The following is a 26145-nucleotide window of genomic DNA, read 5'->3' as shown; positions in this document are numbered from 1 at the left end:
AAACCACTCGGACTCAAACAGAAGGAATTCAGGACACAAATGGCAACCAGAGCTAGCGTTCGCTGGTAGAGTATGCAGTAAAATTATGTCAGGGATTTAATTTTCATGTGTTTTTTGCAGCAACAAAACAATCAGGAAGAAAAAAAATAATGTAAAGCAACAGCTCATGTTTGGAAAAAAGGAAGTATTTGATTACATGAGCTGACAAAGTAACACGTGAGGTTACTAAATATTAGAGGTGTGCAACGGCTTGTGCAAAGACAAAAAAAAAATCTGATCTAGATTTGGGGGGAAAAGTGGGCGTGGCTCAAATTGGAGCTGATTTTTTCATCATCATTGGATTTTAACCACAAAGAAATATAAAATAAGTGAAATTCCTGCTTATTAAAGCTATGCACGTCCGTGTAGGTGACCGACGTCTGAGTGAACGCCACTCAGTGGAGTTTCCCAGCATGCTTTTGGGCAACGGACATTTATTGAGCCCAGTTCGTTGTTGTTTGGCTCATGTTCCCTGTTTAGGTATTTAATTTGTTTGTTTGTTGTTCATCATGTGGTCTTATTGAGTCTAAGGATGGTTTTACATTATTTGTGTACTGTGACTGTTATTGTCTGTTCTTTTGGTCTACCTCTATCTGCTGTACATTTTGCTAAATGATAACTGGGTTTATGCTGCTTAATGCTACTTATGCTACGTAAAAGCTTGGGTGTCAAAGACAGCCAAAATACCGTCATCCTTCACAAGAAAACCCAAATTGCAAAGATAGTGAATGTGAAGGGTAATTTATTCATCAGAAAGCCATTACTCGTTACTTGCAGAATAGGGATTTGGATTCAGGTGTATCCCTACTAAATGTCATAAATGTCAATAAAGTAATCTGAATACCCTTTGTGTAATCTGAATTTCTTTGTGATGCCTTACACCTGACCCTGCATACAACACATGTCAGTATCTGATGTTCATAAGTAGTAAAGTGAGATGTTTTTTCAATACATTTGAGGTTCTTCACATGCACGCATAACAGTTATCAATAGCTGTTTTTTTTTTCTGACTAATTCCACAGGATAGATTTTAGACATAGACATAAAGGTTTGTACTGCTGTTGAATACCAGTGTACATACAGAGTCAAAATAAAAGCAAGTGTGACATCTTTACTGCTTGCTACATGAATTGTTTTGACAAATCAGGATTAAAATGTGTATTTAGTTGAAAATATATATATAATTTAAATGAAATGTTTATATGCTATGTATCTATACAGAAACAGGAAATAATATTTAGTTCAAAACATTCTCTGAAGGTGTTTTTTTTTTTTTTTTTTGCTAATACTGTAATATTGTGATTTTTTGCTGTTGAACTTGGCCTCCTGCACAGCGCAGGCAACATTTACTGTGGAAAATTACAACAATGAACACAGAGCAATACAAGCAAATCACCAATGAACTTGATTAGTGGCATCTGTATGAACTGCAAGTGCGAGTTGAAGACCAAGTTTTGAAAAATTGTCACCCCCGGGCCCAGAGGAAATATGTTTCCTGTGAAATCCCACTTGACCATGTCTGGATGTAGACGAGCACAGAGGCTCCAGTCCGATTTCTCATGTGTGAAAAAAAAGCTCTTGTGTCCACTCTGGTGAATTAAGCCCACATTCAAAACCAATTGCTCTGCTCAAACCCTAAAAAACCCTTCCTCATTCCAGCAGCCTTAATTTGGTCTTCCTTTCTTCCGCTCTACCCATCGCTCCTCTTAATTCACGCTTTCCAAAGCATGTTGTCTCACCTGACAAGAGAGAGAAAGGGGGGAACGAAGCTGCGGACTGAAAGAGAAAGGAAAAAGAGAGGGAGACAGAGAGTCGAGGAGAGGAAGGGCTGATCTTACAGTTTAATTACCAGCGCTGCCTTGTAAGTGCTCTGGTGGAGAACTACAAGCCCCGACTACAAGAGACAGCTCCGCTCCATCCCAAGGAATTAAACGCTGGCCCATTAGAGAGGGAGCAGAGGGATACGCCACCGCCTGTTTCCTCCCCTTCACTCTTCGCTTGTCGTCCTTTCCTTTCCTCTCCTTTCCTTCCCTCGCCTCTCTCACTTTCATCCGTTAACTTTGACTTTGTTTACCAGGCGTCTGCGGTCTATAAAATAATTGTTTGAGATCCCTCCGTGGCGTCCTCGGGTCTCTGTGATTGAAAGTGGCTGGGTTAAGAACATGAGTAAGGGGTTAACGGTAATAAAAATAGCTATTAAGCATATATTCCCTTCCGACGTGTCACTCGGAGAAAGAGAGAGAGAGAGAGAGAGAGAGAGGAAGAGAGGGAGAAGGAGGGAGGGATACTGGCACCTAATTACAAGGAGCGCACTCGGCTGCTTTTATCAGTAATTGGACTATATAGCCCTTCATTATAATTTACTTTCTCCCCCAAACTGTGATAATGCAGACAAGCAGAACTGAGTGGGCCTGTTAGTGGCCCAGAAACTGACACCAGTTAATGGTTAATTATAATGACTAAATTAAAGGAGTGACGGTGAGAAGGCACTGGATAAAACCCCGGCACTTAATTTAACAGGATCACTATCAGAGAAAACTCAAGAGTTCAAGATTGGAAATAGAAGAGGTATATATATATATATATAAAAAAAGAAGAAGTAGTGGTAGAGGGAAAACAACAAAGTGTTTATAGTTTGTAGGTTTTTATTGGCCTTGTTGTCAGTGCGGGGAAGTCGGGAGTCGTGGATGTACACAGAGGGATTAAGAAGCCATTAAGTGTTTTGTGATCAGGAATGGGCCGAAAACATATTTTCATTCCGGAGCCGTCCGTCGAGCCGAAAGGACGCCTCGCGCTGTAATCACTTCCAGCACGGGACGAGGGAACGCACAAGAGGCGGACAAAGAGATGCAACAGCAACACACACTCGCGCTCGCCTTCGACTTCACGGCCGGGCCCATTGTTCGCAAAGGGGGGGGGGGGGGTCAGCTCACCGTTGAATTGTACTCTTTTGTTAAGCCTCCGCTGTTCATTACTGCGGCTCGCTCATTCACGTACACACCGATACAACACACAGTCTCACAGGCTCTTTCTCTCTCTGTCACTGTAAAAACTGTCTTAAGTCATTTAGCCTCATTTCCAGTCTTATAATCGTGTTTTTTCTTGAATAAATATGCCAACGGGATGACATAATCACATTTGTCTCTGATGTAGTTTCACTTTTTTTGAGATTTTTTTTTTTTTTTTTCTGGAAAGAGGTATATAGAATATAAACAAGGCCAAATAAGGCTGATCAGCCCACTAGGATCAATAAAATGACACAAGTTGATCAACAATGGAAACAAGTGAGATTATTTCATCTTATTTTTTTTCATGTGTTTCAATAACCCAGTTTGAATGCAGAATAGAGACTGAAGGACTTGTTAAAATGAGGAGTTTTTGCAGTGTGTGTGTGTGTGTCTCTCTCTCTCAGACACATGCGACATGACTGCGTTGGGGAAGTCAATAAGAATCTGAACTGTCACAGGGCCTGACGGGATTTTTACCCACAACCTCGCAGTTGATAGCGCCGCACTCCAACACGACTCACTGTCACATTTAGAATATCAACTAAGATGACACTTGATGTGCATTATCATAATCGTGCGATTACATGTGTAGTTCAGATTTTCCCGCTTCAAACATGAAGCTGGCGCGTGCATGTGTGTGTGTGTGTGTGTGTGTGTGTATGTGAGAGAGAGGGAGAGACACCGTTAAATTATCACATATGCTCTCTCTCCTCTTTCTGTCTCTCTGTGACACCCACACCCACACACAAACACACACACACACACACACACACACACACACACACACACAGAGAGAGTAAATCCACGGCTTTGTGTCGCTGTCTCCCTCGGTCCCTCTGGCTTTGCCTCAGCAGAGCGGCTGCCCCGCTGATCCCTCTACATCACGCGTTTTGGCACACACTTGCCACCAAGGTAATCACCATCGCCATCACCGCCATCATCACCATCATCATCTTCATCATTAAGCTGGATCAGAAACATCATCCTATACCTCTTTGGTGAGCAGCCCTCCTGGTGGCACACACACTAACACACACACACACACTGAGACCCACACACAGAAACATCCACACACACACGCGGCGGCGGATCATCGCTGCAGCTCTGTGGCTCTCCTCTAAAATCCCCTGCACCATCAAAGGGAAAGGCCTGTCTGTCAGTCATGCGGGTGATTATGGGACTGAGTGACAGGGGACGACTGACACTAAGCGGCCGGGCTGAATGCACCTCCGTCAGGCCTGGCAGGTCTGGGTGACACCGGGGGCTGGGCCGCGTCCCTCACGTAGGGGGGATTAGCCTCGCCAGCTGCCATCGCAGCGCCACTCTGCTCTCACTCACACTAAGTGGCAAACACACACACGCACACACGCAGGAAACACATGAGGTGAGGAACACATACAGCATGGCAGCGGCACAAGGTGGCATACACACACACACACAGAGAAAACACATGAGGCTATGTGCATACACATGTATACAAGGAGCCATGCAGAAATGACACACTCAAGGTTGCGCATAAAGACATAAACATGCAGTGCATAAGATGGCACGTATCTACACACACAGCAAACACACAGGACAACACATACACATACACATGAGAAGAAAATGTTAAATTGTAAAAGTCACTTTGCGTCATATTCAGTGCTAAAATTTTGCTTTCCCTGAAACAAGTGGAAGAATCTGCCAGTGGGATGAGATAATCCCACTTGTTTCCACTGCTCATCATCTTGTTTGCAGAATTTTCTTGAATCTGGTGGCATTTTCTCGATGCTAGTTGGCCGATCTGCCTTGTTTCAACTTGTTTACCGGGTACATGCTTGTTCCCAGAAAAGCTCCTAAAACATACTGGAAACAAGTGGGATTATCTAATCCCACTGGCAGATTTTGCCATTTGTTTCATTCCTCTGGACCCTGAGCACATCAGCAGCAACCACAATTCTGTTTAGTTCTTTAAAAATATGTATTTTAAAACTGCCTTTTAAGGTACATTTTTGTGGTTGGAAAGCACAGACTATCATCTAAAAAATATATGTGAAAATATTTTGAAAAATGTATAAAATATATATTAAAAAGTTAAAAAAAATAGAAATAATTTTTTACTGTCCTACACTAAGGAAAATCCTAAGAAAAAATACAAACAATATAGGAAATATGAAAAAAAACACATCTCAATAAATCAAAATACAAATATAAATTCTTTAAGAAAATCGTTAAAATTGCTACTTTGGCCTATAAAACTGACCCTAAAACAATGCAGCATGTGCATGCATGTAGTCTATGCTGTACAAATCAAACACACAGCATGGTGCATGCACATACACACCTACACATGCAGTGAGACACACAAATGACACACAGCAAACACAAAATGCCAAACACACACAAATCCAACACACTGCATTGCCCATGTGCAAAGTCGTGTGCACGTAAATGCACAAGGGCTGACATGCAGGAACACACTGGGGTGTGTTTGCCCACACACGCATACACACACACACACACAGCAGCTAAACACACTGTGACACATTACATTACACACAAGCATTACATACTCATTGAACATGGCACTCTGATCTCACTCATATGAGGTAGAGCGCTGCGTGTCCCCAGGGCCTCTGTGTGATCCACACAGCGGCTGCTAGCTCAGCTATGAATTTACTGCAGGATGACTGGAGCGAAAGGTGGGATTCAGACGCAGCTCACAGGCTTAGAGCTGCAACATGCTTTAAAATAACTACATAAACAGGCTATATCGGGGATTCTTAACCTTTTCCACCTCATAGCCCAGCTATTCATAATCACCATGAGCCAAGGCCCACCAGAACAAAGAAAAAAAAAAAATCTTGCAGAGTCCCTTGGCATATTTTTTACCCCTTTATTAGCTGAGTGCCAAAATCTAATTTCCACATCTGACTTCACATATAGGAGCCATTTTAAAACAATCTTGTACTTTTTTCAGTGTAAAAGAAAAGGAAAACATGATTTAAAAAAAAAAAAAACCTTTCCCCCATTAATTTTGACATAGTGGCCACTTTATTAGTTCCACCTGTACAAACTAATACAATCCAATACCCCTGTTGTGCCATAAAGTTTCCTTTCCTGCTGCCTATAATGCTCAGCTTTTCTTTCTGTCACAGTAATAGAGGTGTTCATTCACTTCTATGTTTGGCATTGAGCTCATAGTTAGTGCTGCTGTTGGACTGGACTGCATTTTATTGACAGCTGTTTCCACTATTCTGTCCCCCGTCATGTATAATAAATAGGGAGGACAAAAAAATAGAAACACCTCTCAATATAATGTAGTCCAGTACAAGACCTCTGCAAACTACAACCTCAATAATAAACATAGAATTAAATTGACACGTTCTCCACAATGTCAACACAAACTGAACTTTGTTTAAAGGTAGAATTTATGGAAGAGCTGTTGCATTGAACTGCATTAGACAGTACACGTGGACCTGATAAGTGTACAATGGGCAGAAAAAACACTGACCACTAGATCAGTTTAGGGCATCATGACAGTCTTTTCCAGGCCATGTTGTCCACAGCCCACTGGTTGAGAAAAACTGGACTTAATCAAACCTTCCAAGTCTGCATTCTGTCTGTGATTTTGTGTGTACATGTGCAAATTCTCTGTTTGCCTGAAACTGCCAATTCAGAGATGTTTTTGCAACATCCTCTGGTGTGAACCATTTGCTGCGGGCGTGGCTTGCTGCCACAAAAATCGTGTCAGAGGAACAGTCAGAGGAAATACATCCAGCGAAGGTCTGTGTGCAGCAAACAAAATCCATTAAAAACACTTGAAAATGTCCATATTGCATTTGAACAAGTATAAATATGCCGAAATGAGGCGGAATAAGAAAACGACGTGGAAACAAGTGGGATTATTTCATCCTCGTGGCGGATTTTTTTTTGACTTGTTTCAAGAAAAGCAAGATTTTAAGACAGGCAGTGAGGGAGGAAGGCCGGACACTTCCTCATACTGTAGTAACTTTAAAAATAAAGTCATGGGTTTGTGACATTGACTCAGTCTGTCATTCAGATCGGTTGATATCAATCGAATAGATAACATGCTCTGTTCTTTTCTGACTACCTTGAAAGCTACCGTTCTGTATTTTTTTTTTCCAAAATACTAAACATTTCTTAAGCATTTCTTTGTTAATTGAGGTTTCATTTCAGTTTTTTTGCTCTCATTAGGTCACACGAACGGCATGCTGCAGGGCACCAACACATTCTGCTTCTTGCTGTATCCATAAAAGTGACACCTGCTTGCCACTCGAGGAGAACGCCGAGAGAAAGGGAATATTGTTAGCTTGAGTCGATGAAGGTTTCTCGCCTTTCTGCTCGTGTTTCACTTCGGTGAGGACGCTGCCTTTCACATGCCGCCATCAGCAAGCCTCATTTCACTCCTCAATGAGACAGACCTTAATGAACAAGGCTGAGACCACAGATCACTCCCTCCCCCTCTGTCTCTCTCGGCAGAGTCACCTCCTCTTATTCTCACCTCTTTTCACTGGCTACCTCACTTCATTAACACCCCCCTCCCACACGCACACACACACACACACACACACACACATATACACACACACATCTGGAGATCTCTTTCTTCTTATTCCTCCCTGTCCTCCCTTTTTTTTCCCTTCCCGCCCGTAACCTCTCTAACCTGAGCGACTGCACACCTTGGGCTTATTCAGCAGACTCAAATGCCAGCCTGTTTCTCCTCGCCGGCCGCTCTTCTGCTCCCGTGCGCTCACATTCACGCCTCGCCTGCCTCCCGGAAATGGGATTGTCTGGGAATCCAGCTCTGCCTTTCCCCCCTCGAGGGATAATTGAAAACGGGACTGCAAGGGGAAATAAAAAACATAAGGGAGAGAGAGGAAAAAGAAACGCGTCACGTGTTTCTTTGTCCCCCCGCCTCCCACCCTTACGCCTGTTGATACGCCGACCCGTCTGGACCTGCTTGTTTTTGGGATCTGAATATGCAGATTTTGCAGAAAGTGGGGAGGGGAAGAAAAAAAAAATCGCAAATATTTCAATTTGGCCACCGCGGACCGTTTTTTTGATTTACATCAATTACGTGCCTCCCATCAGGTGCCATATCATAGAGGAAGGTAATAACCCAGAAATAACCTCGTTATGGAGACAGCACCGCGGTCTGGGCACAATGAACTCAGAGCTGAAGAATTAGTGACCTGGAAAGTGGCAGGGAGAGTTAATGGCATTAGCTACATCAGAGAGAGAGACGGAAAGAAAGACTGAGAGAGAAAGAGAGAAAGAAAGATAGAGAGCCGGCGAGAGAGAGAGAGAGAGAGAGTCATTGCCACCATTACAAAGGAAGGACACATAAAAATGAAAATGAAAATAAAATAGAAAGGATCCTCAGACGACACATTGTTCCTTTTTCCCTTCACTGTGGAGCCTTATGGTATTAAGAATGCAGGAGCATTATCAGCCTTATTATTATGATCACTGTTTGAAATAGGAATGCTGCTATTCTTATTGTTTTTGAGTCTAATTAGTGGGAAATGCAAAAATGTAAAGTAGGCACTTAATGAATTATTTCCTTTCATGTATTTTAGAGTGGGGCCCTTTCGTCGTTGCAGATTTGAAGCACGCACACTTCACACATACACACACACACACATACACGTACGCCCACCTACCTGCTCGCTGCCTGTGTGTGTGTGTGTGTGTGTGTGTGTGTGTGTGTGTGTGAGTCCACGTTGCTTGCAAGGCTCTGACAAGATACCAGAGGCAGCACGTTTTGTTTGCCTGCTTGTTTGTTTGTTTGCGAGTCTACGTTAACAAGGGCTTACGAAGCGCGTTGCTCTCGTTATTGCGTAGGCCTACATTTTAACATGAAAAGACAAAACTGGAATATCGCTCGAAACAACGCGACGGGGACGAGCATGCAAATGGATTATCTGTTTATCAGCAGTTATTTGTGGAACACCCGATCCTGCGTTCCTCTCTTCCCTGAAATGAAAATTTTTTTTAAAAAAAAGGAAAGGAAAGGAAAGGAGAGGAAAGGAAAAGAAAAGAAAAGTCCCACATGTCTCCCACATTATCGCTCCAGAAATGCTTTTGGACTGAGACGAGGACAATTAACAGCTCAAAACTCCGGATGTTACCAAGTAATCACCTCTTTGATATCCAACATCAATACAACTTTGGACACTTTGATATATGAGCCTGCCTTGATGAGCCTTGTGAATACATTAAAAATATGTTTAATTAGCATTTCAAATCAGCAGCACTCGACTAAAAAAGAATATACAATAAAGGAGAAATATGGCTGAGGAGTGTCTGTCTGTTCGAGTGTGTGTGTGTGTACGTGTGTGTGTGTGTGTGTGTCGTGGTGGGGGCGGGTGAACAAATTAGCTGTGGGTTTGATGAACAAAGAGACTGGCCTCAGAACAAAGCACGTGTTTTAGCCTTGTGCCTTTCACCTCTCTATTCATTTTAAGGCCAGCCGAATCAAAACGATCCTCCGGGCCTCTACTTTTTTTTTTTTTTATTTCTTCATCGCTCTCATGCAAGAAAATATTCTGTCTCTAATTAATATGACCTTATGAATTTTTAATAAAGCCAGATCCCTTCTTTGAAAATACAGTGGGGAGCCTTGAAGTACATGTGTCAGTATTTGCACTTAGCTACAAGGGAGAAAAAGGGGGGAAAAAAGACGACTTTGGTTGAACTAGTTTGTGATGAATAACTGATGTACATTTTAACCTATTTACTTCATTTTGATTTCCCTCACTCAGTACACTTCTGCGCCTTCAGATCATCGGAAATGATTGACAGATCAAGACGGTCGGCGTAAAATGATTGCTATTCCCTTATTTATTTATTTTTCAAAGAGATGGTGTCACGCCAAAGAGGAAGTTGAGATCTCAAACTGTTCAAAGTGAATTTCAGATGAGGTGTAATTCAATGGAAAATATAAAACATCAGTCTCAATTCTGCTCTGAGAGAAGAGAGGGATCCTGAGCACTTGAGCGCTCGGGTTCAAATGGAGCTCACGCTGTGCTGATGCATCTCTCCTCTTTTTCCTGTCCATATTCTCCGTTCTTTTCTTTTTCATCAAAATGAAGGAAATAAACTCCAAATCAAACTCATGTCTACTGGGTGGCAGTTGTCACTCCGTATTTGCAGCCATTTGCAAACTGACCTAAGTTGATGGACACTTATCGTGATGTTTATCAGACTAAACTGTGTGGATTTTATGAAAATACATATCTTGGACACCTATAACCTTGCGATACATTTGCTGTAAAAGACAATATAATTATGAATTACTGCATAATAAGGTAAATATGACTCCAGGATGAAGTGTATGTGATGATACATGATGTTTAGTGGATGGAGAGCATGATAATGTGTCAACAACTGGTGGTAAATATATATAATGTGATGTATAGATTATCATTAATGTTAGAGCATGTTATTGTCTGGCATTTTATGTGAACACTGATTTAAATAGTGTTCTTTCTTCCAAACTGACCACAAATAATCTCCAACCCCTTGGTTAATTAATTCATTAAATCATCCTTTACTGATATACATATTCTTCTCTTTTATGTTCCCTGCCAGTATTTTTCAAGTGTTTTCGGTGCAGCTTGATTCGTAAAATAAAAGAAAATAAAAGCCAAAGATTCCTTTTTTTTTGTTTTGACCAAAAGCACTTGAGTGCATCTGAAATGGGAAGTGGGATTGAGCCAGGTGCCAGCACTCGGCAAGGCGGCGTCAAGTTTCCCAACGCAAACCAGCAGCCAGCGTTTTAGATCCGTGTGTGTAGTCTGGAGTGTCTGACAGATGTTTCAAAGCTCTCAATTTGGCATTTCAAGGCACTCCAAGTGCAGAGATGTCACCCTTTTGTTTCAAATCATTCTTGTGCATCAGTGCATTATTCATGTGTGTAAAAACACACACCTCTGACTGTTTCAGGACACCTAGTGTGATCTGTAAATCTTCTTTAATGGATTTAGATTCACTCCAGTTGGTGGTAGCAGCAGCAGGTTTTGGGTTTCTGAGGCTTTTTTCTTGTGGAATAAAAGGAATCTGCAGAGTTTAATTCAATGGATGGTCAGGTACAGATGTGTTTACGTGCACATGTACTTCCACATGTGTGTATAAACACAGAGTAAGATCCTTTTCAACCTCTGCAGTCATTATTATAAAGTGCAAGTCTCTCATATCTGGATGAATGCATTCACACATTTAATTGGCTTCTTTTAGATCAAGACTTTGGTATGCAGCTGTCACATTAGTGTTTGCGTGCATACGTGTGTGTGAGTGTGTGCGGCTCTTTGTCCACGCTATGTGTGTTTATAACAGTCTGTGCTGTTATATAAAGCTGCTATATAAAGCTTGGCATCTGCCAAATCCCACTGAAAATATGAATCTGAATTTAATCAACTACACAAGACCTGTCTCGTGAATCTCTCATTTCTTGGATTATTTTTATGCTGTGGAGCTGCGTTACAGATAAGCTGAGACTTGTTAGATCTCTTTCTTTATTTATAGTTCATATCAGTCATTGTTTTTTTTTTTCCCAAACTGCTGCATGTATATTTTCAGGAGGGAAAAAAATAAAAATCTTTGATGGCAGCTTTACTGCTTACTTTTGTTTATGAAAATAGGAAAGAAAAATGTTCCAGAGAAGAGAATATCCATAATCAGAACCCTCTTAAAAATCCAATTTCTCTTTACTTCCCTCTTTTTCACTGTCTATTTTTCTCCATCGGCTGACACTAATGGTCTCTTACAGAAACTGAGCGCCTTTTTCTTTTTAAGAGTCTGTTAGGACAGCTGTCTTTTAAAACCGAAACAACATTAGTAATAGCTACTAAAACTCTGCCATTAATCTACAGCAGGCTCCGGCATGGCTGCCTTGGCTAATGAACACAGTGCTCAGCGTATCCGTCGGTCTCTCCACCAACCCTGTCAGAGATGGGTCAAAGGTCAAATGGCTTAATGCTGCGTGCGTGGGAGGTGCGCATGGGGTATCTGTCTGAACCCGCACTTCGATATGCTGTCAGGGAGCAGGCAGCTGTAGTTTAAACATGAACTCTCTACTTGAAAAAAATGCAATATCGTATACAACAGAATATCATCTACCTACACTGTTTCTGCTGAGTTTACAGGTCACTGATTACGTTATGAAACATGATGAATTTGTAATGCCTCTGCCCCCGATTGACTGCTGTATTGTTATGCTGGCCCGTGATTGGGTAAAGGTGTTTGAACCTGCGTCTACCTGGCCTATGAGGCGGAGATGAGACTTGATCTGTTGTTTGAAATGGTTTGCTTGATGCAGGTGCACATCTCCTCCACACTGCCTGCCTTGTTTTCCTACACACTCCATGGTGTTTCTAAAAATCTTGACTTCAGCCATGCTGGGAGTTTTATATTTTTTCCCTATCTGTATACCACCACATTCGGGACGTCCTGCCCACATCCTAATCCGAACCTTAACCACAGCAAACCCCTAGCCAACCTGACTATCTCACAACTCACCTTACCTTAATCATCTCTAAGCCTAATAGTCCAGTCATTTTATGAAAAAACCTAGGACAAATTGCAAGAGAGGCAAACTCAACTGATTTTGTATCCTCAGTTTGTCCTGAGTGAGGGGAAAAAAGGCCCTGTTTTTAACACACAGGGGAAAGGGGTTCAAAATTTTACTTTCAGATATCACTATAAAAATTCACAAGTTGATTACACACACAAAGACAAGAAAAAAAGTCAATTACAAGTTCTTTGAATTATTCTGTTTTCACATGCATATCACACATTATCTGATTTGATATGCGCTAATTGGAATAAATGCCAGAACAGATATTTAAACAGTGAATTAAAAGGTTACTATATATGTAGTAACCTTGAATTAAAAGGTTACTATATAACAGTGAATTAAAAGGTTACTACATATATAGTAACCTTTTAATTCACTGTTTAAATACCTGTTCTGGCATTTATTCCTTATATTCCTTATTAGCGCATATCAAATCAGATAATGTGTGATATGCATGTGTAAACATAATAAATCAAAGAACTTGTAATTGACTTTTTTTCTTGTCTTTGTGTGTGTAATCAACTTGTGAATTTTTATAGTGATATCTGAAAGTAAAATTTTGAACCTCTTTCCCCTGTGTGTTAAAAAGGGTGTTTTTTGGTATTATGTGTCAAGTCAAGGTAACTTTATTATCCCCAATGGGGCAATTTGTTGTGCAGCCAGCAGAGAGAACACTCCTCCATACATACATGGACATACAACTCATCAAGACAGTGGACATGATAAATAAATACAACATAAAGAAAAAAAAAATGGTCATATGGTCATATATAGGTGATTTTCAAAACTTTCCACCAATGGGATTCCTTGGGACTTTTTTTCCCCTCACTCAGGACAAACTGAGGATACAAAATCAGTTGAGTTTGCTTCTCTTGCAATTTGTCCTAGGTTGACCCCAATTTTGGCCTAAAATTACTGGACTGGATGTCTAAACTTACCGCAGCCTACCGCAGCATGCATAGCAGAGAACAGGTTGATATAAACAGACAAACAAACAAACCAACAAATAAAAAAAATTATGTCAATACATGAATAAAATTCTGGGAAGATCTTGGTAGTGAATCTTGAAGAGGAAGCTTTTCTTCTCTGCTACTTTTTGTTCTCAGCAATATTATCTGTTTATTACTTCAGGCTCCCCAACTAATTAGGTAGTTTTCCTACATGAATGGTGTCACACTGCTTGGACTCTTTGACCCTCTGGTCTTTCTGTTACTCGTGACACTCGTGGCTGAGCTTTAAGAAGACAAAGAAGAAAAAATTGTATTGTATCCGGTCATTATTTTTCCCCAATTTTGGATGTGCTCCTTCACTCTCTTTTGAGTCGGCCTCGCTGTTATTGGATTTGATGTTTTTTTGGCTCGCTGCAGAAAACATCTATCCTTTCCAGGGTATCATCTGTTTTGATTTTATCATCAGATAATATTCATCATGACCCACAAACCTGCCATTATAACATCTCCCCAGGTGGTCCGGCCATCTCAGCTACAACAGTGCAGCCCACAATTGCTTTTGCAGCATATTTTCACAGATCACAAAAAAGAAAGACGGCAGCGAGATGAACTCACCTGCTCAGTTTAAGCCTGAAAATTTGGCTCTAAGTGAATCTGGAAGGCCATTTTTTTTATTCGCCACCCCCATCCCCCATCCACGCTGAATCACAACGCGCGTCATGATGCATCAGAGCCGTTTGTTTTATAACCGGGGTACAAAAGACAAGCCAGGCTGGCACAGCTGGCACCGCACCCTCCCGCCCATCCTCGCCTCGCTCGCCTCTCCCTGGCACTCCCTCTGAGGGTTTCTAATTGATTTAGGGCCCGGGCGATAAAGATCGATGTCCGTCCGCCGCGGCTCTGACACCAACAGAGTCGCGGTGGCATCATGTGACGGAAGACGCCGGCCTATTAGAGAGGCACAATCAAATATTTGTAGCATCCGGACACACTCGTTATTTATTCATGCTAATACAAGTATATTAAAGAAGCTAAACAGGGTTAGTGCTCCATCACTCACAAGGGGAATCAGCCGAAGCATTTATCAGGACCTCGGGTACAACTCCCCTCGGCCAAGTTTCCCTTCACATCCAGCATGCTAACTGACAGACTGAGGCGGATAATGGGGCCTGATTTGTATGCACGGGGCTGCCATTGTCATTTCTTTATGGGTGGTTTGCAAATAATGTATGATTTGGGACTTGAGCATCAGGAGGAGACTTTCCCAGCCACACACACACACACACACACATATGCACGCATGCACATGAAAACATGCACCCACTTGCTCTCACGCGTGCAGACTCATACATGCACGTAGGTGGGTTTGACGGTTATCGACGACCTTCGCCAAGAGAGAGCGTCTTCATTAGGTGTACAGTGACGCTGATGTGCATGATGGATATTTGTAACGGTGAGTGTACGAACAGGAGCCGCCGCCATTCCTCAACTGTTTTACACCATTAACAGCGCCTCCCCAACCTTTTTGTCAGCCCATAAAACCAAGACTTCAGATATATTATGTTTTAATACCCGCTTATAAAAGAAAACATAAAAATGCAAAATGCAATATCCAGGAGCTGTCACTTTGATAAACAAAGCTGAATATTGATCTGTCTCTAAATTGGAGCACGGGGTGGGGAAAAAACAATAATGTTAGATTCCCAGTAACATGAAATTACATGCTGAAACAGAGTGCGTTCTGCTTTGGCCTGTCACCATCCAGCTGCACAGCAGTTTCTCAACTGGAAGAAAGCAGAGTCGCACACCCACCGAGGAGGCTTCAGAGTGACGAACGCGGCGGCAGACACACAAGAAGGAGAAGAAGAAGGATAACAGACTGTGATTTGTGTGTTCACAGCGCTGATAAAACTGAAACAAGGCAGATGCGCCGGGCTTGAATCGACACCAAGTTCATTAAACTGTTATTTCTAGGCAGTGATGACAGCGGTGTTTGGTGAAATTTGATGACTGTCAGGAACAGGAGATGGAATGGTCTGGGCCAAATGGACACACTGGTCGAAAGTAGCGCAATCTCATGAGTCAGACTTCTTATAGTTTTACATTTATTTCTATTTTCTATTTCTTTTTTTCTATCTAGTTGTAGCATTTCATTTTTTCCCAGTGTCATGCACCAAACGATGCCCAGCCTGCATGGGTTTACGAGACATAACAAAACATAACAGACAACAACAAGAACATAACGAGTGCGAAAGAACAAATATATCACAGCTTCACGCATGTTAAACAATATCCACACCACGAATGAACACAAGCCTGCTCCTCAGACATCACAGCTCCCGAACATAAGTCGGGCACATCTGAGGCACAGACTGCGCATTTAACAGTTTTAAACATAAAGCATCCTCATGCGCTGGTGAGAGGTATTTAACACCAACTGAGCCAGATGAAACACGAACACACGATCTGTGAACAGATTCTGGAGTCTGCATTCATCAGTCGTGGAAAACGAATCAGGAGATTCTGCAGACATTTTTAGGAAAAGCCTATGTCTGAAATTACAAAAGGTGCATTTCATTCCCAAACACTCCCAGATCACACAGGTGACACTTTCGATCCTCCTCTGGAAGAGAATGAAAGCGTCTGGTTTCCACTGCCAGAGGCAAGATCCTACATCTCAGCTGGACACACACACACACACACACACACACACACACACCTCTGTGCTCTGGTCAGGCTGAGGGTGACACAGTGCTCTGACTGGTAAATATTCTTAATCAGACTGTACGTTCCTAATTTTGGTTTACACAGTACTTCTTCTGACCATTTCTGTATTTCTGTAATAGATTAAGTGTCAGCATTTAATTAAATTTCATAATTGAAGTAGAGGTGCTTAAAAATGTATAATAATAGAAGTTTAGAGCAGGTATCTGTAACGCAGGTATTGTGTCTAATGCAGTCTAAAGCAGTTCAGGGCAGCAGCTCTGCCATAAATTCTACCTTTTAACAAAGTTTATAATGTTCAGTTTTTGTTGACATTGTGGAGAATGTGTAAATTTAATTGCATATTTATTACTGAGGTTGTAGTTTGCAGAGGTCTTGTACTGGACTACATTATACTGAGAGGTGTTTCTAATTTTTTGTCCTCCCCTATTTATATACATGAGGTGGGACAGAATAGTGGAAACAGCTGTCAATAAAATGCAGTCCAGTCCAACAGCAGCACTAACTATGAGCTCAATGCCAAACATAGAAGTGAATGAACACCTCTGTTACTGTGACAACAAGAAAAGCTGAGCATTATAGGCATCAGAAAAGTAAACTTTATGGCACAAAAGTTGGATTGGATTGGATTAGATTGCACACGTGGACCTAATAAATGTGTATATATGGTCTTAGAAGTAGAGAGAATGTTTTTATTTTATTTTCCAATGCAGTCTTATTATTACTTCGGTGCATTTCAGTCATTTAGTGTGTGTATATGAGTTAATTTTCATCATAGTGTCACTTAGAGTTCATCTCAGCTTCAATAATCTTGCCACAATTCGCAACATACTTACAATAAAGCTCGACTGACTTCCTGCTACATCTCTTGAGTTTTCAATGCACTGAAAATCTAAGAAGAGCTCCGGGTCCTCTGGTCGTGAATCAAAGTGCCTGCGCCGAAGGTTAATAGCACATTTGTTTGGCCTTGTATATCAATCCATCTGACTGGCACGTCAACACCTCAGCACCGAGCGCAACTTTTACCCCCGTGTATTTCATCCTGACACCAGCTTCGCAGAAACGTCTTTTTCTGCCTGACCGTCTGATGGCTGTCTGAGTCGATTTGTCAGAAATGTCCGGGGTGAAGCAATAACAAACTGCATGCTAACTCCCATGTTCCCCCCTCCCCTCCCCCACCAAAAAAAAAAAAAAAAATCCCCCTCTCTCTAACAAGGCGTACAGGCCTATACCTAGAGAGTTAGCGCTTCACGTCTTCGACAAATGGACTTACACCTCTCCCTCCATCTCGCGCTCTAGCAGAGCTGGGGGAAGGCAGGCTCCCGTCTACTTCCCTCCGTCTCTCTCTATATTAAATCGACCAATCAGGGGGTGTCAGTCATGCATCCCGGCTTGCGGCTGACAAGTTGGCAGTTGCGATGCGAGAGCGGTTCATTCATTCCGATGACACTCTGCCAATATCTGTATGGTGGGAGCCGCACGTCTTCGCCTTTTTGCTCTTAGTCAGTGGAAACGGATTCGCAGACAGACAGTGAGAGAGAGGAAGAGGGGCATCGAACCGAGCAGAATTAAAAGCTTCGACTGTAAGTTTTCAGATCCGGGGGTGTCTGACTTGCCAGTTTGAAGTGTGACTGATAACGCAGGAGGAAAGTTTACAGAGGAAACAGCTTGTCTTCTTGCCAGCAAAGCTCAATCTTTAATGTTTGTGGATGCAGGTCTTATTGATAGCCGAGTGTATCTGTGTGTGTGTGTGTGTGTGTGTGTGTGTGTGTGTGTCTGTCTCCAGGCTTGTTGTAGAAACTTGGGGGCATATTGATGTAGCCAGGAGGGTGCTGAGAGAGAGCAAGTTTTGCTCACTGGGCCTGAACTGTTACTGGAGGGGGCCCACTGGGGTTTCAGAGCATCATCAATAATCACAAACACAAGCACCACGACATCAGATCACTGCCCTCTGAATGCATGGACAAACTGCACTGTTCCACTTTCTTCAGCATTTTTTTTTTTTTCTTAAATTCTTGCCTCATGTTTATTGACAATACGACTGCAACATTAAGCTCTGAAATTTGCCGTCTTGCTGCTTTCAATCATTGCACGCTGCTTCTTTTCACCATAATGGTACATTTTTTGTGTTTGTGTAGCAAAGGGAGCAAAGTTTTGCTTCGCATTCATTCTCTGTGACGGTGAGTTGGGATTCTGAGATTGAGAGCGAAGCAAGATGGCATTGAGAGCATTCCCACTGATTTATTGATTTGCTTGTCACTGATTTACTTTTCAGTCACATAGAATTGGGAATGCGGAACTTTATTCAAATGCCAACCTAATTTTGCCAGGAATCGACCAATCAGATTGGCTACGTTAGTTCAAAACTCTGAATCCACCAATCATATAAAACACGAATAGCAGAACTAAAATGAAGCAAGAATCAACAGCATGGTACATTTCTCACTTAAAAATATATTCAGTAAGCAGGTGATGGACTGTTTTCTGTGATGATGTTTGACATGTTTCTTTATGTTTATTGGTTTGAAACCAGTGAAGGTATAGACCAATAGCAGCCCAGCAAGAGACACATTGAGCCAATCAGAGTGCACTTTGACATAGCAACCTTGTCATCATCTGACACTGTGGACAGTGAACACAGCCAGACATGAAACGATATTAGCACCACTGAAACTTTTAGCACTGCTGTTTTTTTTTTCTTTTTTTTTTTTTAACACAATCCACGATCAGAACAGACAAACTGTAAATTCTCTTTTTTTATATTATCATTAAGCAGGAAATAATTTGCTGTATTTCCTTGGGCTTCTTTGCGACGCGCCAGCTGGTGACCAACTGCTTTCTCTCGTTACGACATGTAAATGTACTGTAATGTGTTTTTTTGTGGTTGCTTCTTTATAGTGCTTGCTAATAGGAGAAACAACAATCCACCTCAGGAAAAGTAAACTCTAAAAGTTGCTGGTGTCACCGCTACCTGAGGCCTTTGAGTATTACCACTGAAGTCATGGAGCACCTATACGACAACTGATGCCTCTAAATACTGTTAATTGTGCGTTCTGCACAGTATGGTTTTAGAATACACGATGAGCTCAGATACTTTGCTCCTAATGAGAGCCCTGTCCCAAGTGGGTCAATGCATTCTGGGTAAAAAAGCTAATTAAGTGGCAATTAACCAGTGCTGTCTGCCAGAAAACTAAACATAGTCAGGGCAATTTAGTTGGATCGTGCCCAAATGGCTGCTCGTTAGTCCAGCCTCCACTGTGTTAGCTTTGTTGGTATCATTAAAATGTTACATCTGAGCTGGACTGATTGTCTCGCAGATTCTTTTATTTCTCCTGACGTGAAATTAGAAAATCAGCAAACAATGTCGATTGCTGACTTTGCTTGAGTCAAACAAGGACACAAGTGAGAGAGAGAGAGAGAGAGAGAGAGAGAAAGAGACAGGGGGAGGGGGAGACTCGAGGCGATTTTCACTTCTGGAAAAACCAATGCATGAGATGCATGTTTTGTCTAAAGTGGGATACATATGGGCCCTAACACTGGGTGACAGAGTGTGTGATGTTTTCCTATCTTTCATTATCAGGCAGCCAGCTAGGCCGCCAGGCATTACCTGTTGATGACCGAGTGGACCGCCAAGCTGATGGACAGATGGATGGGATCGTTGATGAATGTCTGGCAGGTGCTTTGTCAGTCTGGAAGGCAATCTAAAGCCCGCGGAGGGGGGAGAAACCATTTAGACTCCGGGGACACCTCGAACGTCTCTTACACGAGTCAAAACCCACCTTTCCCCCTCACTCAAAGCCCCCCGGCAATCAAATTACAGTGTTAACGAGGCTGCTTTACCATGCCTTGCTCACCTATAACAGCAAGCACCTATGACGCTCCAATATCAGCTGGGTCTAATTTAGAAAAATGTCCATAGAGGAGGTCAATCTCCTCTCTCATACGCGATGACTGATAGATCCAATACCTTTGGAATCAGATAAAACTTTGACGAATGGCCCCATGTCGGTGTGAGCGGTGCTGGGGAGGGCGGCAGGGAGCCAGGATCTGCTTCGTCCACGGCCAGCCCTGTCCCTCTACCCCATCACACCAGCACTGGCTTTGATCAATGGGGCCACGGTTAAGACACACACACACACACACACACACACACACACTCACACCGAGACAGGTCCTGGGCCCGTCATCACATGATTAAAAGGCCTGGAGGATATTGCTTTCCCACCGTTCACCCTACCAAAAAAAAAATAAAATAAAATAAAAAAAGGGGAAAAAGTTCATAAAACTAAGACGACGGCATCTCAGCATCTTCCCCTCGCTACTTTTCCCTCAAGTTTGTTCCTCCTCTCTTTCACTCCGCGCGCATAATTTGGATAGATCAGAAAGCCAGAGGATGCTTCCTGATGTGAGATAGATTTCGCCTCCCTCCTGCTCCTCTCCCTTCCCACTGAGAAGAGGGAGAAGAATTCCTCTCCCGTTCTGGCTGTGGTTGTTATTGTTGTCCATCCGCCGTCAGCCACCGGAGCCCTGCAACCCTGCTCTTGCATTAATTGCAGCCTATCTAGCGCAATAGACGGGTGAAAACTGATGGGTGACACATGGCTGAGTCACTTCAGTCCAGCGGGTGCTAATCCTAATCATTAAGAGGATCGTAAAGCCAGTAAAAATCATGAATTTTCTCATTTATTATTAGTCTTGAGGACTATCTTCATCATCCACCGCAGGCTGAGTGGTCCTCAAGGTCAATAACTTTAATAAAATTGATTTTTAAGGGGCTGTATTTTCCACAGTAATCCATTCCAACAGAGCTGGGTTTAGTTCCCCTTGTGGGGTTAGAAAATCACCTGGACCCTGTTAAGGCCCACCGACTGTCCAGCAAAGTGAAAATATCCCTCTTGTTGGGACTAAAACACAGGTCTTACTAGAGCTGCAACACTGTAATAGCCAATGTGAATCATGGCTAACACTGCTGTAGGGCTCACCTGATAAAAACGTACACTTTGGAGCAGGGCCGTCCCTGCCTACACGCAGAACACGCAGCTGCGTAGGGCCTCACCATCCATGGGGGGCCTCATTTTGCCTGCAGGCATGGCACGCGCATCGCCCACGAGGCTAGATCACCAAGTCAGCCCAAGCCAGGAGGAGAGAAAACAAAACAGACCTGTAATCTGACACCCCACCGCACGTGTTGCTGCAATGATTGACAGCAATCTGCATCTGACCAATCAGCGGTCAGATGCACCGACACGGCTGCAGGTGAGGAGAGAGATGGCCTCTAAGAGGCATTTTGAATCTGGAGCAACTAAGAAGACATAAAAAAAATCAAAACGAGAGGAAACTCGTGCTTCACTTGAAGGTGGGTATGTTGTTGAAATAAATGTAAAACTTTGTGGCGCCACATAAACACCTTAGCTGCTCCTAATAATGACATAGAAGAGAGACTACATCTTCCAGCAGCCCTCTTACCATTTCTTGAATGTCTTGTTAATGCATTTGTCTGCATATGCATTCACCTCTGTGAAAAAGGAGTGGTACATTGACCAGTTGGTGGTCATATATTAGCTTAAGTTTATAACCTATCCATCTATGCATCAATAAAGATCAATTTAAGGCTTGATTTGAATTGAATCTATTGAATTTGCAACACACATGCTTGTTTAGTTGACTGACCTGCTTTCAGATATTTGTCAGGTTGAAGTTACTTTTTTTTTTTTTTTTTTTTTTAAGGAAAACATCTTTTGTTAAAATTATTTTTTTAATTAATGACTATTTGTGAAGTTATTTTTTTTAGTTGACTCATACCGTACTGCTTATTCCACGTACAGTACTTTGTTCTTACTAATAAAGCTTGTCAAGTTTAAGGGAATGTCATTATGCCGTCATTTTATTCCTATTACACATCTGGGATTGTGTGGTCGGCGGGCCTCCAAATAAAATGTCGCTTAGGGCTCCAGTTTGGCCAGGGGCGGCCCTGCTTTGGAGGCCTGATGTAGCAGAGTTGATGTGTGAGAGTCCAAAACTGACAGCACGGCTGGTGCAGCTAAAGAGGACACAGCTCCATTTATAAGACTGAAGCCTTTTCTGATTGAATGTTTGATTGGTAATAACCTCAGAAAATCAGCTCAAGTGGAGGATGTCAATCAAAAGGGGGCGGGAGGAATACAAATGTATTCCTGCGTCCTGATTGGTTCGCTCCACCCTTAACAACTTTTAATTTCCAGCAAAACTGCAATCAGCTCACTGACTCAGGAGAAATCATCCAATAGATGTCTCTCTGCATCAAAAGGACTTCAAATTCTCATAGTTTCATGATGTTTTTTTTTTTTTTTTTTTTTTTTACCTAAATATGACAATAAAATATGATTTTATTTTTGTTAGAGATGTAGTTATCATCTATTTGCAAATTTGTCTCCTTTTCCTTTCTGCACTGTGTGTCACTGATGCATGTGTGTGATTTGTGAGGCAAAAAAGTAAAGATATCCACAAACAAATACTCACACACACATCTACACACACCTGTCCACTGTGTGTTTTTAGAAAAGGTTGTACGGCAGGTAGTTAAAATTCAAAAAATGTTATTGATCAGCCGGATAAATCAATTGACAGCGCATACAGGTGACACAACCGCCAAGCATCATCCGCACAGACACAAAACCACAGCACAGGAGCACACACACACACACACACACACACACACACACACACACACACACACTGAGATGATGTGTAGCTGTGTGTTTGGGTGGAGTGAATGTTAAATGTTAGAGTAAGATACCATCAATTCAGCTGCACTGGGAGCTGCAGGGCATGTGTGTGTGTGTATGTGTGTGTGTGTGAGTGTGTGTGTGTGTCTGTGTGTCTGTGAGGGCTGTACAAAGGGATCGAGTGTCTGTGGTTTCATTTCCTCTCCCCCTGTTTGCGCTGCCAAAGAAAACAAGGCTTCATAAAGTCACTGTGAGTTCACCAGAGGAAGTCTCCCCGTTCACTCCGGCAGGAGAAAAGTTATGAAGTTCACGGCCGTTTGGCATTCCACTCGAAAGCTTGGATCCTCGAGCGAGCCTCTGAAGTAGGTTTCAATGAAATAACTTTAAAGTTCCACTCCACTGACCTCATTAAGATTTTTTTTTTTTTCACCCTCCCAAACAGGACTTGCAAACAAAATCAGCGGTTTACTGGGCCAATCAGGACTTCCTCATTTTGACTGGCATTGTAAATAACTTCAGTTGAGAGGAAGTTATTGTTTTTTACTAGTCAAGGTAACAAATAAGTATTTACCGGGTAAATACGTAATAAGAATATCAAGTTTTCAACAGCTATATATAAAGTGGCAAATGTGCAATAATAAATTCATAGTTTGTGGATTTCGATGATTTTTTTTACACCCTGTTTTTCCACTTTATTCTGAGTTCCTACTTGTTTTTACTGCAGCTTCCATACAGTTTAGCTGCTCTTCCCTCCATTGTCTGTTGTATGTTCTTGTTTAAATACTTTTTTTTTTTGGATCCCAATAAGTGCTGCTGTGACAGTCCGACTCCCACACCAGGCTCAGGTTTACATATCTATTCTAGTCATGTAAATCATGTAAGGTTTTCTTCTTTCCACTGATTTTTTTCCCCTCCCTCTCCCTTTCTTTATAAGTAAAGTTTATTTTTAGAGCAGCTTTCACAGACAGAGTCACAAAGTGCGTCGCAAGGTCCCTCCTCTACCTGTAATCTCTCCTTTTCTTTAACAGCCGATCCTCTTTATGTGTGGTTTATCTGAGCTCTGGAGGTGTGCTTACGTAATTTATTTCATCTGGCCAGGTGTGAATGCTGCCATTTGACCGACAAAAACCAACAGCCAACAACAAAACAACCATTCTGTTTGGATTAAACAATTTTTACTGTACCATGACAAAGTTTGGTTGCTCAAGCTGATTTAGACTCTTAAAGCCACGATAAAATCCCGAAAATACTGAATACTGTTGACTTTCTCAGGGCTTTCAGGGTGCATTACTTTCATTTTCATCAAGCAAAAGGACAACAGACAATGGAGATCTGCTCTCATCATGCACAGGCGAGGTAACCGGGAGACAGGATCAACAATCTCCAACGCTGTGATCACATATGGCAATTTTTTCCTGAGCTGCCACATGTACAGTATGTTTACATGAAACTCTATGGAAAGCGTCCGATAAACACTTTTGAGGCACTGAACACTCAATGCAGCCGGTCTAACGATACAAAACACACTGCCACTGGTATTTTCTACTGAAACAAATTCAACTACCCCCCCCCCCATCAGCACACCAATCATGAGAAGATGCAGATGCAGAGCTTGATTTTTTTTTTTTTTTTTCACTCAAAACATGGCATGACTATGGCAGCTGAGTAAAAAAAAAAAAAAAAAAACTGTGAACATAGCCTATTATAGCAGGTGTAATTGTGCAGTAATATAGCAAGTAGTGCAACAAATTTCTGCTCCTGGGGAATAATAGTCTATGTACAGCAAAACCACTGATTTTCAAATTAGAAATGAGTCGTGTTGCTTCTTTTGAACGTTTGAACGTCCAGCGCTGCCTCCCTCCCCGCCTGTTCCCCTCCTGTTCCTCCAACATGGCCACCTGTCCCCCAGCAGCAGCAGCAGCAGCAGCAGCAGCAGCAGCAGCAGCAGCAGCAGCAGCTCTGGTGGTTAAAGCCTCCGTGTGTTGCAGCCTGGTGAGGACGCTCTTGTCTGTGACCACCGTATGCAAAGCGTGGCATTAGTCATCAGCTAGCCTCCACTGACATGCCTGCAGTGTGAGGGAGATTAATGCTTACTGGGGACACTTTATTATCCCCCCCTCCACCTCTCTCTCTCTCTCTCTCTGTCTCTCCCTCTCCCTCTCCCTCTCTCTCTCTCTCCCTGTCGTTCTGCCTCTCCAACCGGCCGTACGATTAATTGTCTGCTCCATTCCTCCCTCCTCTCCTTCCATTGCTCTATCCCTCCCTCCCTCCTCCCTCTTTCTCTTGCCAGAGTGACAGATGTGGAGAAGTACATGATGTGGAGGGGAAAGATGAAGGTAGGGCTGTGTCTAGCAGTGTGTGGATGTGTGTGTGTGTGTGTGTGTGTGTGTGTGTGTGTGTGTGTGTGTGGGTGGGTGGGTGGGTGTGGGCGGTTGGAGCAATGCAGCGACCCATGCTTTTGGCCTTGGCAAGCACCTCTCCTCCTCATTCTAGCCTTTCTGTCCAACACACTCTCAGCCCTACCTTCATCTTTCCCCTTGACAAACGCTCACTGTGTTATTTAATATTTTTTGTTTGTTTGTTTGTTTTGTTTTCAACTAACACCTAATGAGCTCTGTCCATCCAGGTACTTTCTGTGTGATTTGGCGAGGTTTCCGGTCTGCCACCATCCCCTCTGTCTCCCAAACACAGTGGGGCTGGGTGGGTATTGTTATGTGGAGCTCAAACTTTCAAATGTTTACATGTGAAAAAATCAACCGCTCTTTCCAAAAAACATTTCTATACATACCGAAAATAAACCACATTTCTAGGGAGGGAAGACTGCAAACTGTTTCCCGCTGAAGAGCCGAGGCGGACAGACGCACTAAACTAGTCCCTCAAGTTTGTCCTGATGCCGCTCTCTTGGACAGGTCTCCCTTGAAAATGAGTTTCTTAATCTCAGTGGGAATAACCTTGTTAAATAACGGTTTAGATTTTGTGCAGTGGGAATAATAAGAGGAACACCCAGCAAACATTTGACAGATTGCGACGCGCTGCAGGCGGGCAGGTTCAACACCAAACCAAGCAAACAAAATACTTTGGCAATGTGATATCACGGCAGGTAAAAACGTATTATTATTATTAAAACGGCTTCAGAA

The sequence above is a fragment of the Myripristis murdjan genome, chromosome 3 (genome assembly GCF_902150065.1).
Source record: "Myripristis murdjan chromosome 3, fMyrMur1.1, whole genome shotgun sequence".
Classification (NCBI taxonomy): Eukaryota; Metazoa; Chordata; class Actinopteri; order Holocentriformes; family Holocentridae; genus Myripristis; species Myripristis murdjan.
This window is presented reverse-complemented; position numbering follows the sequence as displayed.